The following is a 22,516-nucleotide window of genomic DNA, read 5'->3' as shown; positions in this document are numbered from 1 at the left end:
CAGTGAACATGGCCTGTGAGACTGTACAGGCACCGTGACCTCTCCAGATGGTGCAAATCAACAACCATTCATCTCAACTTCTCCATCTGAAACACATGCATAACATCTCTAATCTCCTTCTCAGGCACATTGCAACCCATTGCCAGTTGCCTATATGTCCTATATGCCTAATGTCCTAGGCATTATTATATTTTAACTACTCTTAGGATAATCTGGGCCCCTGCCTTCATTCTGATTTTTGAAGAGTATTCCCTTTCCCTGAAATACGTATGTAACCTTCCAGCTGCCTTTGTTCCATTTCTGTTCCTTTTTGAATCAGCCATGAAACCCAGTGTACAGCTCCAAGGTACTCCTGCAGAGTTGATGACTCACTCAGGATACCCAGCTGTACTTTGAACGAGGCAGATGCCAAGTGGTATATCCTAAAAATTAACATAAACAAAACAAAACCCCAAACAAACAACAAAAAATCTTTAGATCTCCTTTGGGATCCCATCAAAGCTCAGAAACATGACCAGGATCTTGTCTGATTCTCTGCTTTAGGCAGAAAGCTGCGTGATGTCCTGGGCTGTAGTGATGAAGTTCAATTCTAGAGTAAATCTAGTAATCTTCATATGATAAAATTGTGTTTAGTTTCTGCTCTGCTTGTGTGTGTGGGAGGTTATTTACAACTTTCAAACCACACTATCTGACTAAGTCGTATTTTGAGATTCTTCACTTCAGACACTTCTGATAAGAACAAAGATGACATAAATTCACACTTCCCTGCATACATGCTCAGTAATTAAATAGTCTGCTTAGGCTTTCCAGCAAATATTTTTGCACTTTAATACAAATATATATATATATATATATATATATGCAGGGGGTTCCAAAGCCAGTTACTTAATGATTAACTTATTATCAGATGAAAATACTTAATGTGAGTCCATACCCCTTTGTAAATATGAGTTTCTCACTTTCTAAAGTTTCTCACCTTGTGACCTCAGAAAAAAAAAAATGAGTTTCACTGACATGAACTCTAAGTCATAGCGGCATATTTCCACAGTGTAACATAGCTCTTGCTACCATTTTCTCTCTTGGCATTTCCTGGCTCATATGCATTAAGAAACGGTGAAACAAAACTATTTTTACAGGTTTGGTTGTCTGGCACATTCACTATTTATTTAAGCTGGCAATTTATGAGAAAGAAATCTCTCTCTCTCTCTCTCACCACCTTGAAGTGTTACTCCCATCATCCCACATCTTTAAAAATATGTGCATTTCTGGAGCAAGAGATTGTGCTAGCTTAAACTCTAAATACAACTAAATATCTACATTAGAATGTAATGATAGCAAACCTCTTCTTTTGTGCTTTCACGTTCATCCCCTTGAACTCATGGAAATTCAGCAATAATCTTGAGGAAGAACATAACGTTTCTAACTTGACCAGGTCAACTGCAGTTTTCCTATCCAGGAAAGCCCAGAAACCTTGCTGTACATCAGGAAGGCTTCACTGTGTGGGAAAGATAAGGCTAGTCTCTAGTGAAGGCTTATGAGAGCTGAGCTGCTTCCAGGGCCAGGTGGCAAGTACAAATGGAGAGGGATGAAAGCTCTCAAGGTCTTTCCATCTCACTCTGAGTTCTGGAGGGGCTGGTTTGTTTTATACTTGTTTTGTTTCTGCAGGAACAGACTGCAATAACCATGGAGATGACATTAGAATGCCAGGAAATCTTAACAAAGATGACTGTCGTGGTTTGCTCTGAGAAAAACAGATGTTTATTGAAATGCCAGCCAAATGACTGATGTGTCACTGATTCTGAGGACAGTACAGCAGTTCAGCTCTGTTTAAAAAGTAATAATAATGAAAAAATGGTCACTCACTGCTGTAGAATGATGGCTAGTGGATCCATATGCGAATGGTCAGTTTTGTTCAAATCTAGACAGTGGAGAGAGAGTTGGAATCTCAGCAGCTGGAGACTCCTATTTGTTTTAAGTGTTTAGATTCATAGGTCAAACTGGTTATTTGGAAGGGACTGAAATTGATACTGGCTACTTTATAGTTCTGACATTTCTATTTTCCCAATGAATTCCATTATAGGTTATTGCCCTGTTTAGGGCTGAGTAAGCCCGTAGAGAATGTGCTCTCTGAGACTTTGGCACTCAAATCTGTAGCACTTCTTCATTTTAGCAACATTTATCAGATAATTCCAATTACCGGTTGCTTTTGCAGTTTCAGATGAAAAGGGATTTACATTTACAACTCAATTCCCATCATGCTTTACAATAGAGCACCATCTCTATTATTTGTCATGTGTCCTTCGCTCTCTTCCTCCACTCTGCCAGATTGATAGTGCTTAGTAAATCACAATTTTGCAGCCTGACTCCATAAATTTTAGCCACACTAGCTTTGTCCAAATGTCACAGAAGTGCTGAGAGTGCTCTCTGAACCATGAAGAATGAATGTTTAAGCCAGAGCCTGGTGCGATTATGTATTTAGTAAATAAGACTAAACTAGAATGCACCAGTGAACTCAGCCTCAATTTCAAGAACTGTAGGCGCATGGCTTCATGAATCCACTCTTGTGGAAGAAGCATGCATATGTGATTTGGGAGATAAAAGAGAAGGGCACACAAAGAAACAGATTTTTCTCTGCTAATAAGTGAGTAGCGACAGCAGCCACAATATATTGCTCCTGCCACAATATATTGCTGGAGGAGAGGCCTCGTCAGAAATACTACATTACTTACAGACCACTTTAAACTTCACAGATTTGAACCAAATCGGTTGGGCTCCATCAGTGTATTGGATGCTAATTCCAGACAACTTCCCCAATTGTTTCTCATGTCTCATATAAGTATGTTCATAGTGATGTAATTTCCACCTGTAAATAATCTGGAAATCAATACAGTAAGTTAATACTCCTGTTTTTAAGTAAAACAACAGTTTAACAATCTCAAAGTGTTCTTGAGAGATTCCTAAACAGTGACTGACTGGTCCATTCATCCTTCCCTGGTTAAAGCTCTTTGGAAGATCAGTTAATTATGTGTGGCTTTTCATGGTCAATGAAGTTTATAATTGGGTACCTTACTCTTATACTTCACTGATTTGATTAGAAACCCCAAAAGAAAGAATGCAACAAATATATATTTTTGTCCTTGTGGAGAAACAAATCAGCAATTACCAAAAGGCAAATATATCCTGATGTGTTTATCAGACATTCATTTGAGTAGTTACACTTCTAACTTTTGCCAGGAATCACACTGGCAAACTAAGGAACTTTTACAGGTTTGCAATGGACACAGAAAACTGCATTTGCTCACTTTAAACATCCAAAGGAGTTCAACAAAATTGTGCTTACTTTGCTTTTGTCTTATTATAAGCTGCTGTATAAAGACAGGAAAAAATGGTCTTGAATAACTATAACAGCATACAGAAAACTAAGCATGTCTCTGGATAAAGACCCAAAGGCATTTACAATATAACTAGATAACACAGAACTTCCAGGTGGTCAGTGTATTTGCATGTGATTAAAGAGGATTAATTCCGACCCATTCATCCCTCTCTGGTTACAAACTCTTCATTTCCTATAACTAACTGACTGAGAACTGCACTGTCAGAAGTCTGCAACAGAAAGTGTTAAAATGTGTTTTATTACACTTGTGTGGGCTAAAATGACAACTCTTAGGAGAGATTTGTGTCCGGTGCACTAGTCTTCAAAACTCAGGCCAGTTATTAATAATGCTAAGCAGACCTGCTTTAGCAGGGGTTTGGACTCGATGATCACTAGAGGTCCCTTCCAACTCCTACAATTCTGTGATTCTGGGTGACTCATTACAAACAAAGGTCAGACTCCAGTGACCAAGGTGTGTGCAGGTAAGGCTTTCACACTTGCTTCTTGCCTTCAGATCCTCAGCTTCCAGAGAACAGAAAACTTTGCACACCAGAAGTACAAATTTTCTCCAAATAGCATTATTTGTGAGGCTGTTCCAAAAACTGAACTACTGCATGGGTTTGTCTTTAGAGAGCAATGGTTATTAAGCATGGAAAAGACAACTGTATTTATTTATAGCAGCCTTCCAGTACCTGAAGGGGGGCTATAGGAAAGCTGGGGAGAAACTTTTTACAAGGTATGTAGCAACGGGACAAGGGCAAATGGCTATAAAACCTAAGAGGGTACATTTAGACTGGATATGAGGAAGAAGTTCTTAACTGTGAGGTGGTGAGACACTGGAACAGGTTGCCCAGGGAGGTTGTGGATGTTCCCATCCTGGAAGCATTCAAGGCCAGGCAGGATGGGGCTGTGGGCAACCTGGTGGCAACCTGGTCTAGCAGGTGATGTCCCTGCCTATAGCATGGAGGTTGGAACTAGATGATCTTGAGGGTCCCTTCCAACCCAAACCATTCTATGATTCTATGGAAAATTAACACTCTCTTTCATCAAAGACTGTCAGAAATGAAACTGTCAAAACAACATTTTCCTTCTCCCTTTCCAAGCTCTCCTCTGCCCCATCTGTCAATAGAAATGGGAAGCCCTATTCTCAAGGTCACGGAAATAGCATAAATCCCAAGAGAAAGCTCGAATTCAACATTTTTTTTTTTTTTTTTTAAGACAAAGTCCTCAGCTTTGCAATTTGTCACATAGATACCCGATTACATGACTACCTTCAACACTCAGCAACTGGTATTAAAAAAAATCCAACTCTAAAAGTCAGTGTTTCAGATATCTAGATATATTTGAATATATTAAAAAACATTGTCCCTACCATAGTTTTCTTGACATTGAAGAAATTAAACAGGTAACTAAGCAGAGGAAAAAAATACACCAATAAGAGATTTACACTGAAATTTGAGAGTGTAACAGATAAAGAGCTGCTACACATAACCATGATTGTAGGATAAGAATGATTTTGCTAGATGAAGGGATATTTTAACTTAGAAGGATATCTTAAGAGTCCAACTAGCTGTCATGAGGCTAAGTAGCAAGCACAGTTCACAGCAAGACAGGTAATTCACATTTATGTCTGTGGGAAATCCTAGTTAATGAGAAATTCTTCATTACTTTTCATCCATAACTATTTATAATATCTCAGTCTCTCTTCAGAATCAAACACCCAAGCAAAAGCTTATGATTACTACCATCAGTTCCTAATCCTTAGGTTGGTGATTTGGGTCATACTAAAGAAGATACTCTGCTTTGCAGAGAGAATGAGAGGAAGGGTTAGGACATCCCACCAAGCCAGTATTGTCAATAAAGACTATAATAATTAATTTCTTTCTTTTATATCTGTTGTAAAAGTGCAAACTTCACCAGGATAAATCTAGAGAGTGGAGTATGAGAATAGGGCATCATATTTCTTGCAAAATTTATCCAGGATTCATTACAGTGCTATTATTAAGCGTTCTCCTGAAAAGTAGGCATGCCCCTCCTAGTATTTTGTTGCAACTTTCAAAAAAAGAGCATCTTAGTTTTTGTGACTAACTTCAGAGAAAGGTTCACAGCTGTAATTTCATTTTGGGGTTAAACGTCACAATCTTCCCAGGAATTATGTTTCAAGCTCTCTTTGAAAGATGGATTTCAAGGAAAAATTCTCCTCTCAACCATTCCTGCTACTGCTTTGGAGACTCCTGGCTTAATGTACAGTCTTTTCTGAATTTACTTCTCAAATATTTAACTGCTCCCACACCTAATAGGCAGCACACAGGAGCCTAGTCCAGGAGGTGGGAGCTCCATGTGTTCCTGCTAGCTAATACATGATGCGTTACATCCCTGTGCCTACAGCCTGGCTTACAAACCGTGTGAATTTAATGACTTTGCTTTGTGTGAATTGGGCCCATTTAGGCCAAAGTTTCTTGATAAGACAACTGTCTCCAGCAAACTAAGCGCTGTGCAAATCTGGGCTCACAGTGTGACTGCTGAAAGCTTCCGTGTTTTGAGTCACTAAGCTCCTAGTGTTCTTCAAGGGAATCCAGACACTATTCCTGTAGCATATGTTGTTTTTCTTTGAAAAAGTCAGCATGAGCTCCCTCAGAAATCAATAGAAACTTTTCAAGTAGGATGGACAACACCTACTCAGCTAATCTTGTGGCAGTCTGTACTCAGGGAACAGAATTACTGTTCCCTCTTCTCTCCGTTTTCCCTGAATCGTGCACATCAGATTCACTCCTGAACTCCTTCATCAGCCTTAGAATATGGATGAGTAAAACTTAAAATGGGGTTTTAAAAATTTATGTTAATTTCACGCAAGTGCGCAAAAGCTTACCCATAGGAAAAATATTTCTGGAGGAAAATTTACATCCTCCTTTCATTTTAGGTGATTTAAAACATGAGAAAGATTATGGCATAAAGTCTATTTCTAACAAAAGAAGAGTACTTATTTATTCAAGTCTCTTTGTATACCTTACACATAGAATGAAATTACATTGGTCTTAACAGAGAATTACACCTACAAAACCTATGTTTAAAAGAGAGCTTACTGCATTGAGACTGGAATATGATACGTGGCTCAGCAGATGCGTTCGTGGTCCCAGATCTAAAAGAAACACAGATGCTTTTATTTTCTAAAAGCCATGGATTCGGTGAGGAGGTCCCTGATAGCGTCTGTGCAGGAGATAAATGAATTTGTTTGGGTTCAGTGATTGTTTGCTGCAGTTATACACTTTGATTCCTTGTCAAATCGTCCTTGACACTAAATACCCAACATCTGCAGATGTTCTATGCAGGAGAAAGCTATGTCCTAACAGTAAATACTCAGTCTTAAGAACAATTTGTTTTAATAAAATAGCCCCTTATAAATACAGATTTTAAATTACAGAAAACTTCAAAACCATTAATGTGCACTTCCCATTTTAGCAATTTGATTTGTGCATTTTATTCAATTTGGAAAAACTTTTCAATCCCCCAAATAATGCAAAGAAGACTTCCAGACTGTTCCCCAGCCTTTAAGACTGCTAGATGTCACTGAGTGCTAAATGTCTAACTGCTACATGCAGCGTGATGCCAGCAAAAACAATAGCTGCATTTATGAAATACATTATTGTGGTTTCCAGCTCACAATTCAGAGACTCCACGGTTAGAATCTAAATTATGTGCCAGCACGCATTCAGTTGCTATTAATCCATAGTTTGAAATGCAGGACAGTTTTTAGCATGATGTATTCTTCTTTGTAAAATGGTGAACTAGTTTTGTAGGTATAAATTACCCTAACAATTTAACAATCCACTAATTTCATGTGGCAAATGAGATTATCTAATCTTAGACTTCGTCTTAGAGCTTATAAACATTACTTCAGGTAAGTTTTCAGCAGTACATGTATATACTGGTCTCAGAATTTCTCCCCTCCCACAAATCTCATCTGCTAATTAATCTCTCAGCGACATGTCTTCCAAAATTTCCTGATACTTACGAGAAAACGATTCTCAGCCTGTCTTCCTGGCTACATTTTGTTCACTTGCACACAGATTGCACCAGTTTTCATTCTTTATAGACATAATGATACTGCTCAGTAAGTCATAGTTTTGCTGGAGAACGACAGCTTTTTGGCATGGGCTAGAACTACTCAGAAAGTGACACTTGCTCACTTCAAGTAATGCTGAGTGAACTCCATAAGATGGATTCGGCAGAGAGATCTTGCAGGGATGATTATGAAGCTCCTATCTCCAAGTAATTGTACATCAGATCAAATTCTTACAGAAATACCAACAAATTTAGCCTGGCTGGGACCTCTGGAGTGCCTGTGAACAGCCCTTCCCTTCTCATATCCACACAACAAAGAAACCATAGCCAGAGTGTGACTTGCTGCAGCTGCTGGAGGCACTCTATTTTGAGAGGTTTGATCCTGAAATATCCTTCTCAGGTAGCCTGCGCAATACCTCAGAAGGAGCCGCTTGAGAATACACCAACCACAGAAGGGAACAGCAACAACTGATGACACAAACTTGTTTTCTTATCCCTGCGCTGCCAATAAACACAAGCAACCTGTGTCTTTTCTACCAGTATGGCCACTGAATCCTGGAAGGTTTCCAGTTTGAACCAAGGCCTTAAGTCCTCTCTCTGTGGTAGCCACTGGTACTCAGTTGTTCCTCCAGATGCAATAGTCAGACAAACCTCAACAAATGTGAGGAAGTAACTTTTTCAGGTCCACGAAGCTACTCCGGAAGTATTACCAACGTACTTCGATGCTACAAGAGGGCTGTCATTACACTTCACTACAAGGAGAAATATCTAAGAAAAAGCCACCGAGTACTGCTGCCTTTAAGGTGTACAACACTGGTGGTTCACATCAAGAAAAATGAATTCCCAGAGTATTGCTAATGACTGCTTTCTTTTTCCATCTCCTTATCATTATGGTAGAAGTCTCTGTAGGAAAGCCTCAAGTTTTGTGAATGGCAAGTTTAATTGGATATGTAGCACTCCAATATTTCTATTTTTGATTCTCTAATTAGAATAGCCAAAAAACAGATCACTTTTATGCTCAGACTGTTTTGTGGACTGCGGTGTTTTTCTTTTATTCTAAAAATCACATGTCTATTTTAAGATCTTCTTCCTAAAATATTCTGTCCTGGAATCTGACAGAAGCTTTGTGAAGAAGATATACAAATGGTAATTTGAGGATTTAGGTCATTTATAATCAACAATTCGAAGCAAGACACGAAAGACAGCTGAAACAATAGACGTACTGATGAAAAATGCACAAAATGGTATTGCTGCTCAGATTTCATTGGAACAACAAGATGACACTTCCACATTCAAGATAAGGGTTCCGATATTACAGAGAGACCCATCTAGCACCTCCACCTCTCTGATCTAAAATATACATGAAATATTCTCTTCAGCTAGTAGGGACAACCTCAGATTTTTCCAGTTGATAATTACAGTTAATTTACATAAATATAATATCAAACAATTCTTCTTCCAGTCTTCCACAGTCTGGCACAGAAAGAGGCTTCAATATGCTAACACATCCTTCACCCTGTTATGTATCACCTAACTTCAGACAACAAGCAGATGCTGTCATACCAGTTTCTTGAGGTCTTGTCAGTCTATTATAATTTGGCATACTGTCTACTCCATAAGTTTGTGGATATTTCCTTTTACTTTTTGTCCAGGTGGGGCAAAAATGCACAGAGAATATATCTTGTTTCTTTCTCTCAAATGGGTTATAAGTTTAAAAGTATAGGAGTGTATTGTAAAATAATGAATTAAAGCCAAAAATTAGCTCACAGTGGGATGCCAAGAATAAAATTTAAAATGGTTTATGTCAAAGAAGGAACAATAAACAGCCTATATGTTTGTGTGTGTATGTTTCTTTTCCTGGAGGGATCACGACATGTCAGCATGATCCTAATGAGAAATAGCAAATACATTTGCTTTCCAATGTCCCTTGTGCAGACTGATTTGCCATTGCCCTTACTCACAAGTCATCATTTGTATTTGCACCTGTGCCTCTGTATAGCCAGCGCTGTCGCAAGAGGATAGGCTTACACGTATGGTTGCTGATAGCATAAGAGGGCAAAGGGGGGGATCTTGAGAACTATAGCACATAGGAATATTACCACCCTGCCAACGTCTCACATTCTTATTGGTGCCACAACCTGAGGTAAGTTCCTCATTTTCCCTGAAAATCATTATAATGTTACAGCCTCTTGTAAGTGGGAAGCATGCTGTGCGTGCAGCTGCTGCAGTAGGAAGAAGCAGCTAGCCAGGGCAAGGGAGTCAGGGCTTTGGCATTCTTTCCATTAAACTATGTGCTGCTTTGGCACGATGAACACATCATCAAATCTTCCTGCTAAGTTACTTGCCTATCCAGTGATAAAGTTGAATAGGTAATTACTTTGGAAAAATATGGGTTCATTCCTGATTTTGTGGAGCCCCTGGTCCCTGAAAAGCAGTTTTGTATTTCAGTACTGACTCTGAGATAATAAAAATAATAATAAAAGTATTGGTAATAGTTAATGAACCTAAAGCTGTTTTATGATAGCAAAAACAAACCTGAGATAACATCAGGCAAAACACTACCCTTGTGTGCCTTATGAAGTCCAGTTGTCCTTTAAAATACTTTGGGTGAAATTGTGTATTATCATACCCTGAGTGAATCTGGAAAAGCACCAGGAATTTTTAAATGGCCATAATAAAACATGAGAGTATCCTTGGCTGGGAAAGATTAGACAGATGGAAGGAATCTTGTTAATGCTTAATACTGTACCAAGCAATGCAATTATGTCCTGTAGCTAGAACACAGTTACTAATGCTTTGCAAGATATAAAGGTATACAGAATAAACAATTTTTACAGCTGTCATAAAACTGTGTTCTTAATATTCCTGTACCTTTTCTAAGATCTCTGTGCATTACAGTAAGTAAAAATTCTAGGTACTAGCAAAGAAAAAAACTGAAATTACAACAATACAAAGTCTGCTTTAAATGCAAAGCAGACAGCACTGGACTGAGGCCATATGGTATGAAATCCCTGACCTAGCCCACTAAACTGCATTTACAACTGAGAAGCAAATTCGTAGAAGTCTAGGGTTGACAAGTCCCACTTTAAAAGCTAGAGGAAGTCTTTTGCTAACAGTCCTAACAGCAGCAGAAATCCCCCAGCCAGACAGCCATCACCCTGCACGGTCTGGCCTGTGCCTCCCCATGTAGCGTGTCTTCCCCTTTGCACGCCTCGGTACAAGATGCCTTGGTGAATAATCTCAACCTGCATGCTGTACAGGCAGATCTCTCTGTATAAGTCTGTTTTTGTGAAGACACAGCCAGGATTTTCTAAGGGGACTCGACAGTTGAAGCACTGAGGTCTCCATGGCTGAGGACTGAAGGCTGTCCTGAGACCTGCCCTCCAGGCCCATATGGATCTCGCTGACAGATGGCCATCCCAAACCAATATAAACATTGAGAGAGAGGGATATCTGTTGAGAACAATACTTGATGCACATAGCCAGGAAAACTGGAACCAGATTCAGAGATCATGTGCTGGAAAAATAACGGTGATTATGAAGCAAATACATTTGTTGGCTGTGTCATTGACTCCGGATTACAGATATGGATCTGCTGTGTACAACATGCAATATCACAATGGTTCAGTTATGAAAGGAAACTGCGTAACTGACGTTTTGTCTAGTTGTACCTCCACATGTAAATACAGGTTTCCCAGATCTGCAACTTCTTGCAAAGTGCACTGAATTATAATTGTTCTATTTTTCTGTGTTTTAATACATCCATAAACTTGAAAAGAATATTTTCTCTCAAAGATCTCTTTCGCTTACCACTTTAACTAGAGATGAGGAAGTCAAGGAAGAGATTAGAAGCTAGGGCTGAATACTCTTTATCACACATGGTTGCGTTATTTTTCTGGAAGATTTCACATTTTTCTCTTAATAGTTTTTCCATTAATTTCGATCTCCTAACAGCTAAGCTATAAACTGACGCTTTCCAGAACCTCAGTTACTATGTATTTAAGTATATAATGATTCATTACATAAATTTAACAAATCATTTTATACCAAATATACTACTAGCTATTTAAAATTATTATCACCTTCCCACATTTCAGTATGCTGCTCTAATTCAGTTCATAGTGATATGAACCATATTATCTAAAGGCTGTTGCTTAAGTAGTCTTTGAACTTACTCAGATGGTTTTTCTTGGCCATATTAATGAAAAACTCAAGTTCTTAGGTGAACAAGAATCATTCCTATACTTTGTTTTAAATGTATTCTGGCTGGCATTGTCTTCCAGTTTATTTTAACAATAGTTTTCCTGATTCATGTTTTGCCTTCCTGTGCTGCCAGATTTCTTGTCTTGAGCAAGCTAAGAGATACAATCGATGTGATTTGAGACAGCAAAGAAATCAGAAATCAGGTTTCTTCTTGCACTGAACTCTAGCAGCATCTTTATCAAATAATTTTCTAATTGAATCCATGCTGCATTTGTTCTCTTATAAGAGAAGGGAAGATGTCGGATAATTGTGTGCTTCATACCAGGATGGAAGTGATTAGATTATTATATATTATCAAAAGCAGAATCTTCTAGAGAAATTGTTTCTGTGGGTACTTTTTCCATTGTCCCTTTCTTTTCAGAGTTTTTGCTTAGTAGAAATATGTCCTTGGGCTTTTCTTTAACAGGCTAACTGAATATTGCTATTGGAAAGCTGTGTTCCACACATACCAAGGAGAAATTAAATATAAACCAAAACACAAGGGAAAAAAAAAAAGAAAACAGAAAGATTGCATGTGATGATAAACCAGTAGCACTTCTGCTTATACAGTACAAAGCACACCCTGCATTAATGCAATTGCCAAACAGAGCAATTTCTATCATCCTTCAGGCATGTTCATCACAGATTTTTTTGGACGACCTAGAATTAGCTTGGATAGCAACAAAAATCAGAGGTTTTAAGTCAATTTCATTTGCAGAGATTAAAGCAAAAAGATTAAATGAATGGCAAACATCGCCAAAATTAAAGCTAGGATATTAACACTGTCATTCTTGCAAACTTTTCCGGTACTATAAATCTTCCTAAATTACACTCAAAGTTTTTTTTTTTTTAAACATTGGCTTGATGAAAGGTATCAGTACTTTTTAGATATTATAAATTGTATAAAATAATTGCTAGCCTTGGGAATTCTCATCTCTTTGAATGACATTTAAAATGTATGAAATTTAATTAAAAATACATATATCATAATTGCTGTGCCTCATTTTCTTCAGGACCTGGCTTTCAGATCTAAATCATCTCATTTTCTATTTTTCCCTACACAACATTTCTCAATTGACTGGCTTGCATAAACTATTATATTTAAGTCAGAAATAGCCAGTCCAGTATCAAAGTTTTTTTCTCTGCTAAATTAAGTCAAAGTATTTAGCACTGTACAACTGGGAATTCACAATCTCTAACACAACACACTGGAAGCATTAAGCTGCTGACTAGAAGTTCCTTTAGAGATATTTAAGCATATTTCTGAAGGCTTTCTTCATCTAGTGCCCAAAACAACTTATATCATATTTTAGAATCCTACAAATAGACATATTTTCAAAACAAAATAAGACAAGCAAAAGAATGTGATTTTGTACAAACACATGATCTTCATTATGACAATGAACATGTTTTGTAGGGTTGGAACTCGATGATTTCTAAGGTCCCTTCCAACCCAAACCATTCTAAGATATGAGTCTATGTTTTGGAGAAAGCATGTGATATCAGCTCTGTTCAAGGAACATTTACTTCACTGTAGCAAAAAAATAAAGACCATCTATGCTGCTCAATAGCATTAATAAATCTGAAATATATTTGAAAATCTAGCCTGGATTTCAGTTCCTGATCCACAAATATCATTTATTTCCTTGTTTTACACCTAGAAACCTCAGCAATACTAGACATAATCCACCTTCCTAGGTTACTATGAAATCTCTTGCACACATATCAGAAAACCTAGTAATCCTTAGGGTTGTAAAGACTCCATGGATGCAGAATGAGTACAGATCACACTAATACCATCCTTCCCTTCATATTATCTCAGGGAGAACTTGGTCATTTGCTCTTACCTTTCCTCTTGCTCCTTTAGCCTTTATTATTTCTGTGAGCAGTGCAGCCATACAGTAGGGAGGGAGCCCAGGCTGGCACATGGAATGCCAGGAGGACTTCTTTTCCTGGGTCGCTGGAGCAATTTTCAGTTTCTCATCTCCTCCTCTGTGCCTTGGGTTTCCTCCCTACAAAACAAGAATTGCAGTGCTGACCTCCTCTGATGTTGGTGTTGAAATCAAACGATGCAGTTACAGCTACTGGCAGAACCTCTTTAAAGCCAAAACTACTTTGTAATTTAGTACATTTTTAGAAGACTTTTGGAAACAAAAAAATATTTCCATTTTTTTTTAGTAGCCTATTCAAATTCTTATGAGTTCCTCTAGCTTGTTAAAGGTATTGCCTCCCTTTCTTAGCAAGTCTTGAAGTGGTTAAGATATTGGTTAAGCATTACAAAGCAACAAATTAGGTCTTCAATTACTATTGAAACTGCTTTTTTAAACAACTATCTACTGAGATGAGAATTGTTTGATCTCATAGTCGGGCATCAAGCATCTCACTGTTCAAAATACAGACAAGATCAGGTTACTTTTACATTAAGTAGCTCTATTTATTTATAAACCAATTTAAACTAACCATTACAAAGGAGCTCATATTATCACAAGCTATTATTTATGACAAAATCAAAAGACTTTTCCCCTTCAAAATTAAATTTGATCCTACCTATAATCAAAACACTTCCCAACTTCGTTTTTGTTATATTAGTAAACACTTGTTAAGAAGTTGCCTTCAAAAAGACTCCCTCCGGAATACCTTGTGTGTACTTAAAATGAGGCTTGTTTTCTTTCTTGAGGAAAAAGGCTCCATACTTATTTCTTGTTAGCTTAAGGCACCAGCTAGAGCATATTACTTCTCTGGGAGATGTCCTAATTAAAAATATCCTCTCAAAACAGCTTAATCAGGGGAGGTCTCCTGTTCTCTAAAAAGATACTGCTATTGGTTAATTGCTTTAAAAAAAAAGCCTGCCTTTATTACAGTCTGCAGTAGCTTCTCCCCAAATTAAAGGTTATTGCCAAACACTCTCTGCAAGACTATGCTAAGGCAAACTGAAAGGTATAAAAATACATCCTGGAGTCCATGCAATTGAGACCCAGAGGCAACAGGCCTAGTGTTATGGTGAAGAAGAAATCACTCTCATTAACACATATTGTGCTTGCCACTTTCTGAATGAAGCCAGTAATAGCCCTGGCTTCTATATAATTAACTTCAACATTTTCTTTAGTGAAACAAGGAACCAGAAGGAGCTAGAACTTTTTCTGTGACCTACATGTTCAAAAGGCCTCTAAATAACTTCTTAGTGACACTAGAAACAAGAACAAATTCATTATTAATAAGGACAACTGTAATACAACATTACAACATTGATTACTACCAGGCTTGCATTTGTAGTTAAATTTGTCCTTTGGGAAGCAAGCCACAGCTCCGTGCACTGGAAGAGGGCACAAACTGCCTCACTAAGAAGCCTAAGTGTTCAAGAGGCATTTGAACAATGCGCTTGGTTATATGCTTTATGCTTTGGTTAGTTCTGAAGTGATCAGAGAGTTGGATCCAATGACATCTGTAGGTCTACTGCAACTAAACTGTTCTGTATATTCTATTAATTCCATTCTACTCCATCCTATCCTATGAGATTAAAAGAAATGATTCTATGATTCTATAAAATGAAAGAAACTGACTGTTCTGTATACCCTTCTTATTGTAGCTGTCTTGTGTACAGAAGATAAATTAAGATTCACCCATCTAAAGAGACCCCCAAGAAGAAGCGTTCCTCTATAACTTAGGGTTAGGTGCCCTTGCTTGCAGCTCTGGGTGTGTTTTTAAGGACTCCCACCCAAGAATGTATTTGGTGCAACTCCACTTGATTTGTGAAATCTGATCAAAGCACAAAATGATATGACTTCAGGCAGTCATGGCTCTATGTCACAAAGTAAAAAAGATCGTAATGTCATAAATAACAGTAGTGGAAGATCCATCTAACAACTTCCAGTCAGATTAAAGCTGCATTAGGTTCTGAATTTGTATGATCTTCTACCAGTTTAACTGTTTGGAAGCTGGTATTTATGGAGTCTCTAAGACAAAAGACTAGTCATCATGCATACTAAGATCATATACTAATTGTTTAATCTTCCTCTGAAAATAGCTCCAAACAGATTACTGTGATTACACAAATAGTTATGTTTACTTTAGAGGAGCAAAGACATTATTTTCCATTATTCTAAATCCAATCAGTGAAGTTCACTATAACACTCTCCAATAAAGGGAGATTACCTTTCTTTCCTTCACCACTCATTTTTAAAACATTTTAGTATCCTATGGACCTGGACAAGGTTGAGAAGTGGGCAAACATGAACCTAATGAGGTTCAGCAAGGCCAAAGGCAAGGTGTTGTGCTTGGGTCACGGCAGTCCCAGGTACACGTACAGACTAGGAGAAGGACACAATGAGGGCAGCCCTACGAAGAAGGACTTGGGGTTCTGGTGGGCAAAAAGTCAGACATGAGCCAGCAGTGTGCGCTTGCAGCCCAGAAGGCCGACTCAGTACAGGAATGACATGGAGCTGTTGAAGCAGATCCAGAAAAGGACCATGAAGATAATCAGAGGGCTGGAACGCCTCTGCTATGAAGATAGTCTGAAGGATCTGGGCTTGTTCAGCCTGGAGAAGACAAGGCTCCAGGGAGACCTCACTATGGCCTTCCAATACGTATAATCAGGAGGGAGCCAGGCTTTTTACACAGTCTGATAGTGATAGAACAAGGGCGAATGACTTCAAGTTAGATGTCAGGAGGAAATTTGTCACTCAGAGGGGTGAGGCACTGGCACAGGCTTCCCAGAAAGGCTGTGAGTACCCAACCTCTGGAGGTGCTGAAGGCCAGGTTGAATGGGATCCTTGACAACGTGATCTGGTGCCTAATGTAGTGGTTGGCAACCCCGCCCACAGTAGGAGTTGTGAATTAGATGATCTTTAAGGTCCCTTTCAAATCATGTCATTCTATGACTTTACTATTCTGTGACTTATTCTATGAAATTAAGAACTACTCTATTCTGTGGAAGTATACATACTTCAGTTTATGTTGAGCAGAAGTTCTGAAACTTTATACATGAGTAGATAAGGGGCCCATGCTCAGATTTGATATCCACAGAGTCCTTGGAATGATTAAATCAAAAGAAAAATATGCAAGAGGAGGAAATCTGTTTCCTCACCCACGTTCTTTTTCCCTTTGGTCCTATCTCAGTAGTTTCTGAAACCTCACCTCTGCTTCCCATAGAACCACACTGCATCTGTGGTTCTTTAATTCTCTCTAATGGAAAGCAGCCAAAGGAAAGTCAGAGAGCAGAATGATGAAAGACTGGAATATGCTTGCTCATACTTCTGAGTGATTTTCACAAAGAGAAAGCAAGCAAGCTGAAAGGAGGCAAAAGCCTATATTATGGGGAAAAAATGATATTCCATAGATTTAAAAAGTCCATATAGTGATAAGTCATGAAAATTAAAGTTGGGTGCAGATTAAATTTTTAGTCTTGCAAGACTTTGGGGTCAGCATCTGAGTGCTAACCTGACCTAGAATCTAAAGAATTTGAAACCACCTCTGACCAGCTAAAAAGTCCTGTCTGCTTATCTTAGCATTTCACACATTTTTATCTCTTTTACTTCTGTTTTTTTTTCCTGTAAGTTTTACTTTAAAAAAGCAGAGGTAGTCAAACTACCAAAGGAAATGCTCCAGTGACTCCAAACTTCAAAGAAAATTAAAACAGGAGATTTCTCTGCGTAGCAATCGGAAGGACCAACACAATGGAAAAGACACTACAGAAGAGGTGGAAGGACTGGTACGACAGCAAGGTGCTAAAAAGGGAGGGAAGTAGATTGCTCACCCATATCAGACGATTCTGGGTTTGCAGGGAAAAGCTTCCACCAAGCAGGGATCTCCAGAAAGAGACCCTTCCTCAGTGGCAGTCAGCCCTTAAATGAGGCCTAAGGCCCATGAGCCTGGCTCCACCCTTTCCAGTCACACAGGTGAATTGCCTTCAGCTGTGTTCCCAAGGCTGACTGGGTCTTTTCTCCAGGTGCTCAATCAGTGGTTCAGGCCATGAGTCAGCAGTTCCCATGCACTCTGAATACGTGCTTTTGACTGAACAGTTTAATTCAGATGAATTGCTACTTCCAGGGGAACTGCTTAAACAAAACAGACCTTTCCTAGATTTTGTTGCTGGAAAACCTATCTGATTTGTGAAACTTTCCAAGTCTTCCTGACTCTACTTGAATCAAGAGAATTTGAGGGACTAGTGAACTAGTCATTTCTACAGAGAGGTATCATATAATCGTCAGTGTAAAGATATGCTACCTTAACATTGATTGTTGCTGTCATATTCCTACAATACAGACTAGGAAGAGAAATGACATTTGTCTTGGCTCATCAAAAGCATCTCCTCAGAGCATAGCATTTTCCAGAGCTTTTCAGAGGTTGCAGTGCATTGTGCCATCACTGCAACAAGGGAGAGCGCTGATCTGTTCTGCAGTGTGCCAGTGGCTGCATGGGATGCTTGTCAAGCTAATGTGGAACACACTCAGAAACAGGCTTGCACCACAACAAAGAAATTAACCACCATTTGTTAGCATGAGTCTGAAAACAACTTCTCTGGGTCTGTATTGACTGCAGTTATATTTGGCTTTGAGTCTTATCAGTACATAGAGCGCTCAAAATACTGTAATATAAACATAATTTAATTGGGACAAACTTTCATTAGATCTAAGTTCCATGGAAAGAGAGCGTGTTTATCACTGAAGTAGACGGCAGCAGCTTCCTATACCTTATGGTTCAGAAAGCCTGCAAAGCAAGCGGAGCAACACCAGCGTGAAAACGGGATGGAGTACTGACTCAGCCTGTAATCACACCCCAGGGCTGGAACACACCACAAATAGAGCACAGCACCATGGGCGGGAGTAACTAATGGGTACAGTATGAACATTCTTCATCTCTTACACACAAGCATCTTCTCTCTTTAAAACCAGCTTGAGTAAAGGATGGGCCCAGATGCATGAAAGGACAGCAGCACAAAAGTCTGCAATCAGTTTTTCATCTGTCCCTTGGGATGAAAGCGGAATATGTGAGTCATTTTCTTTTACAATGGAGAAAAATGAATCTGACTACATCTGGTTAATACCAAGGACTGTCCAAACCCCACTGCAATTTGTCATAGACTAAAATGCAATTGTGTTTCTTGAGGTGCTTTACCATGGGTTCTGAACTCAGCAATAAAATATCATTCTTTCAGTGGAATTTCAGTTTCTGAACTCATACTAGTTAACTAGTAATAAAGCAATTTCAACACTAAGTGATAAACAGTTGCCATTCTTTCTTTCTGTGCCTGTACACAGAACAGCATATGGAAGCACAGGAACAGAGCCATTCAGACGGGTTCTGAGTTTATCATTTTTTGCCTTTTCACACTCACATTTCATAAGCCACTATTGCAACAATAAAAACAGAACAAGGGAAAACATTCGGGAATGAAGCCTGTGTTTAAACAAATTATATTGCATTGCTCTTTCTGACAGCCGTGCAACCTGGTGGGAGGAAAAAGGCTCTGGGCCTTGCTTTGTGAAGCAGCTTTCCTTTTTTGTCAGCCTGTTCCATGTCTGTGCAGACGTTTTGCCCCTTACCAGCTGACGGTTGGTTGATGCACAAGCAGTTGGCTACATCGTTTTCAATCGTGCTCCATTTAGATTGCTTTAAAGTAAACTAATTCTCACTTTGCAGTAAACTTGAGCCTGAGCAGATATTTTGGGATTAAAGTGGTACTTAAAATGAGCAGATATATTGTTCTGGTTTCCCCTAAACAACCTAATGATAGAGAGGAAGCTGTGCCAACCAGCTGATAGCTACCTACCTCAGAAAGCAAGCATGGATCATGCTAATCACAGCACACCCTATGGCTGGAAACTAATTTTACTTGTGAACCACAAAAAATGGGCACAGCCAAGGCAGAAAGGCCTGGTGCAAAGCTCATAAGATGCAGGCCACACAGCCTCACTCTTCACAGGCCCATCAGGCCTACAAGAGGCCCAGTAATTGCAGGGTCACTCAGGGCACCCCTTGAAGCTCTGTCACCCCAAGATCAGTGCAGCCACATCTCTCTCCCTAAATTTGGAGAAAGGAAAGGGGCTGGCTGGCAAGGAGGTGCAGATGTGACATGGCCTACTCACCTAGGCAAGCAGCACGCAGACAGGCTTTTCCTGCTTCAAGGCCCAGCTTGGGAGTGCTGCCCAGCAGCACCTCCATCCAATGGCAGGGTCTGTGCCCGTGTCAGTGCAAGGGTGCTAAGAAACAGTGAGATCCCACAGGTTTGCTAGCCCTGGATGGGGGCCTCTCCATGGTGACAATGAGAAGCAGGAGCAAGGAGACACAGGGAATGATAGAGCCTGTGGCCAAGGGCCCCGCAGGCCAGGAAAAGCCAGCGTTGCCTCAGGGCTAACAAACGTGCCCAGATGATGAGTGGATGCTTGTATATTGCAATTCCCACACACAGCCTGCAGTGCTTCAACTCAGTCTTTTATTAATCTTAGCTAATAGAAAATTGACTGGGGTATAAACAGTGTTTTGTATGTGGAACTAGGCTCAAGCTCTTTGAATAAGCCCTGAATAAATGGACTTAGCACTGTGCAGCTAACCCTCCCCACAGCTATGAGTGCAGGAGGTGTGCTGGGAGTTACCTGTAGGCAGACAGAACGTACATCTGGAAAGCTGCCTTGCTCTGGCAGAAGCAGGCAGCTTTGGATGCAGTGACCCTGCTACAGAGCCAGTCACATCACATCTCAGTTGCGCAATGGATTTAGCCCTAATACAGAAGAAACCCACTTAAATAGTTTTGTGCAATTTCAGTCTAATGAAAGCAGGGATTATAGCCCACATCCCAAGGGAGCAGTCACAATATGCTAGAATACTTTCCCCTTGAACCCTACAGCAGCACCCTGGTGTCCCAGCAATGCCCTCAGACCAGCAGACCTTGAGCTGGTAACAGTCCTGACTGCATTAGCAGCATTAGTATACAGCCCCCATCCTGTCTTGAATCAGGTCTTCAACTCAGACTTTACTTTTTCAAGTTCCTCCTTACTCTTTGACTCTCAGCAAACTCTTGGATATGACACCTTCTCTCCTCTCACACAGTAGAGCCCCTGTGTCTTACACCTTGTACTATTTCTATCTGCAGTTATTGTCCAATGACAATTTTTCTAGTGTAGCTCTTGCTATGCCATAAGCCTCTGAGATGGCATCCTTTCCTCTGCCATATTAAAAATAATTTTAAGTCTTCAGCTAATTCTCTGTCTGACCTGCACTGCCCACTGTGATGCTGGATGTTCAAACAAGATATTCTCCATACTAGTTGGGACAGTAATAGACATCTACATGAAAAAAATGAGACTTCCTTCCCCCACATGCCTTCTTAATATTATTATTATTTTTTTTTTAACAATGAAGAATTCAAAATTTGATAAAACTTCAGCTGTGAGAAAAGAGAAGAAAAAAAAACAAACATCAGTTCTGTTGGCTTACTATTTCCTGGCCTAGGAATTGCGTATGTGTTGCCTGAGGTTGGCACTTACTGCTGTCTCTCACCAGAGCAATCTGTTTTGCTTGTTCAGACCCAGGTGCAGCAGCACTTTACTCCATAATCAGGATGTCTAAATGAAGAACAGAGCAGATTTAGCAGAGAGGATTGTTTTGCTGTGTGAGGAACAGCACTCACACACTAAGAGGCTCAGGTAGAGGGAGAAACCTTAGAGGAGCCAAGGAGTACTTTGACCATTATGTTATTTAGGTTGTAGAAACTTGTCCTATTTCAAAAGAAGCAAATTCAGGGCATGGATGTATTGCATAAGATATTGCTGCCACTGACCAGTTTTCAGATCACCTAAGAAAAGTATTAGTTACAATTCAGTAATTAAGAAAGAATAGCTTACCCCTTTCCGGAGATACCAGGCTCACTAGTAAACTCCCAAAGGAGGCAATCTCCAAGTAGAGATGCTTCCCCTTCCGCTGCCAGCCCTTAAATGTAGTCAGGGTTACACAGGAATTGCTTGCACCTGTGCTCCCAGGGCTGGCTATGTCCCTTCACCAGGTGCTCAATCACTGGTTCAGGCTGTGACCTTAGGGCTCCCATACAATGGGGAACATCAACTTTAAACCAGCTTGACACTACTTGGCAACTTCTAGTTATTGTCCATGTAATCTGTGAAAATCACAGAGTCAAGTGAAAACAGATTGATAAGACAGTCATTATTTCTGCAGGATAGCAGCTTGATCCTGGCAAAAAGGCTTGGCAAGCTGGCAGCTCAGGAAATGCAGGAGGGAGTAAGCCTGCCAGATTCCTTTTCCTCTTCACCCAGTTACTATTGTGCTGCACAATCATGATGAAGAGAAGCACACCAGCAATGTTTTCTTGCATGTGTGCTCCCCTTTGTGCCCAGGACTGCTGCTTTAAGGCAGTCGCAGAGGCTTGACTTGTCACAGTGTCTCTGCTCACTGCTGGCTGGGAAGCAACGCAAGCACAACTGGTGCTTGCCTCTGCTCCTCCTTAGAAGATCTGCACTTCATTTCATGGTATTCGGCTCAGCTTTCATGCACTGGTGTTTCATTTGTATTGCTCAAACCATACGGCAAAATACAGAGAAACTTGTCCTTGATGGTTGTTTGAGGTATTTATAAAACCTGGTGAACTCAGATAGTCTCCCTATAAGAGTGTAGCAGACTAATAGTCTTGTGGGAACTATTAAGGAGTGGTGGAAAGAGCATGTCATACAAACCCATGGACAGCACAGAGATGAGCATTCAGATTGCTGTTTGAAACTGAGAGCACTCCTGCACGTGGCTTAAGCTCTGCCAGCTTCTTCCTCCTGCCAACCCCACCAAGTTCAGGGCCAGCATTCCCAAGTGTACCAGCAATGCTGGGCTGCAGCTTAA

General features: G+C 39.8%; 1 long non-coding RNA gene across 3 annotated transcripts; it reads right to left on the bottom strand.

Moving 5' to 3' along the window:
- On the bottom strand, positions 1,506-21,598 carry LOC110398491. Of its 3 annotated transcripts, XR_002438416.1 has the most exons (7): positions 21,517-21,598; positions 21,160-21,237; positions 13,525-13,689; positions 6,457-6,512; positions 2,730-2,874; positions 1,864-1,918; positions 1,506-1,741 (listed from the first exon to the last, which is right to left on the bottom strand). It is a non-coding gene; the product is annotated as an uncharacterized LOC110398491 (long non-coding RNA). The 3 variants fall into 3 exon arrangements; XR_002438415.1 differs by having other exon boundaries at positions 1,506-1,918; XR_002438417.1 differs by lacking the exon at positions 6,457-6,512 and having other exon boundaries at positions 1,506-1,918.

This window comes from Numida meleagris, chromosome 4 (genome assembly GCF_002078875.1).
Source record: "Numida meleagris isolate 19003 breed g44 Domestic line chromosome 4, NumMel1.0, whole genome shotgun sequence".
Taxonomy (NCBI): domain Eukaryota; kingdom Metazoa; phylum Chordata; class Aves; order Galliformes; family Numididae; genus Numida; species Numida meleagris.
This window is presented reverse-complemented; position numbering and strand designations above follow the sequence as displayed.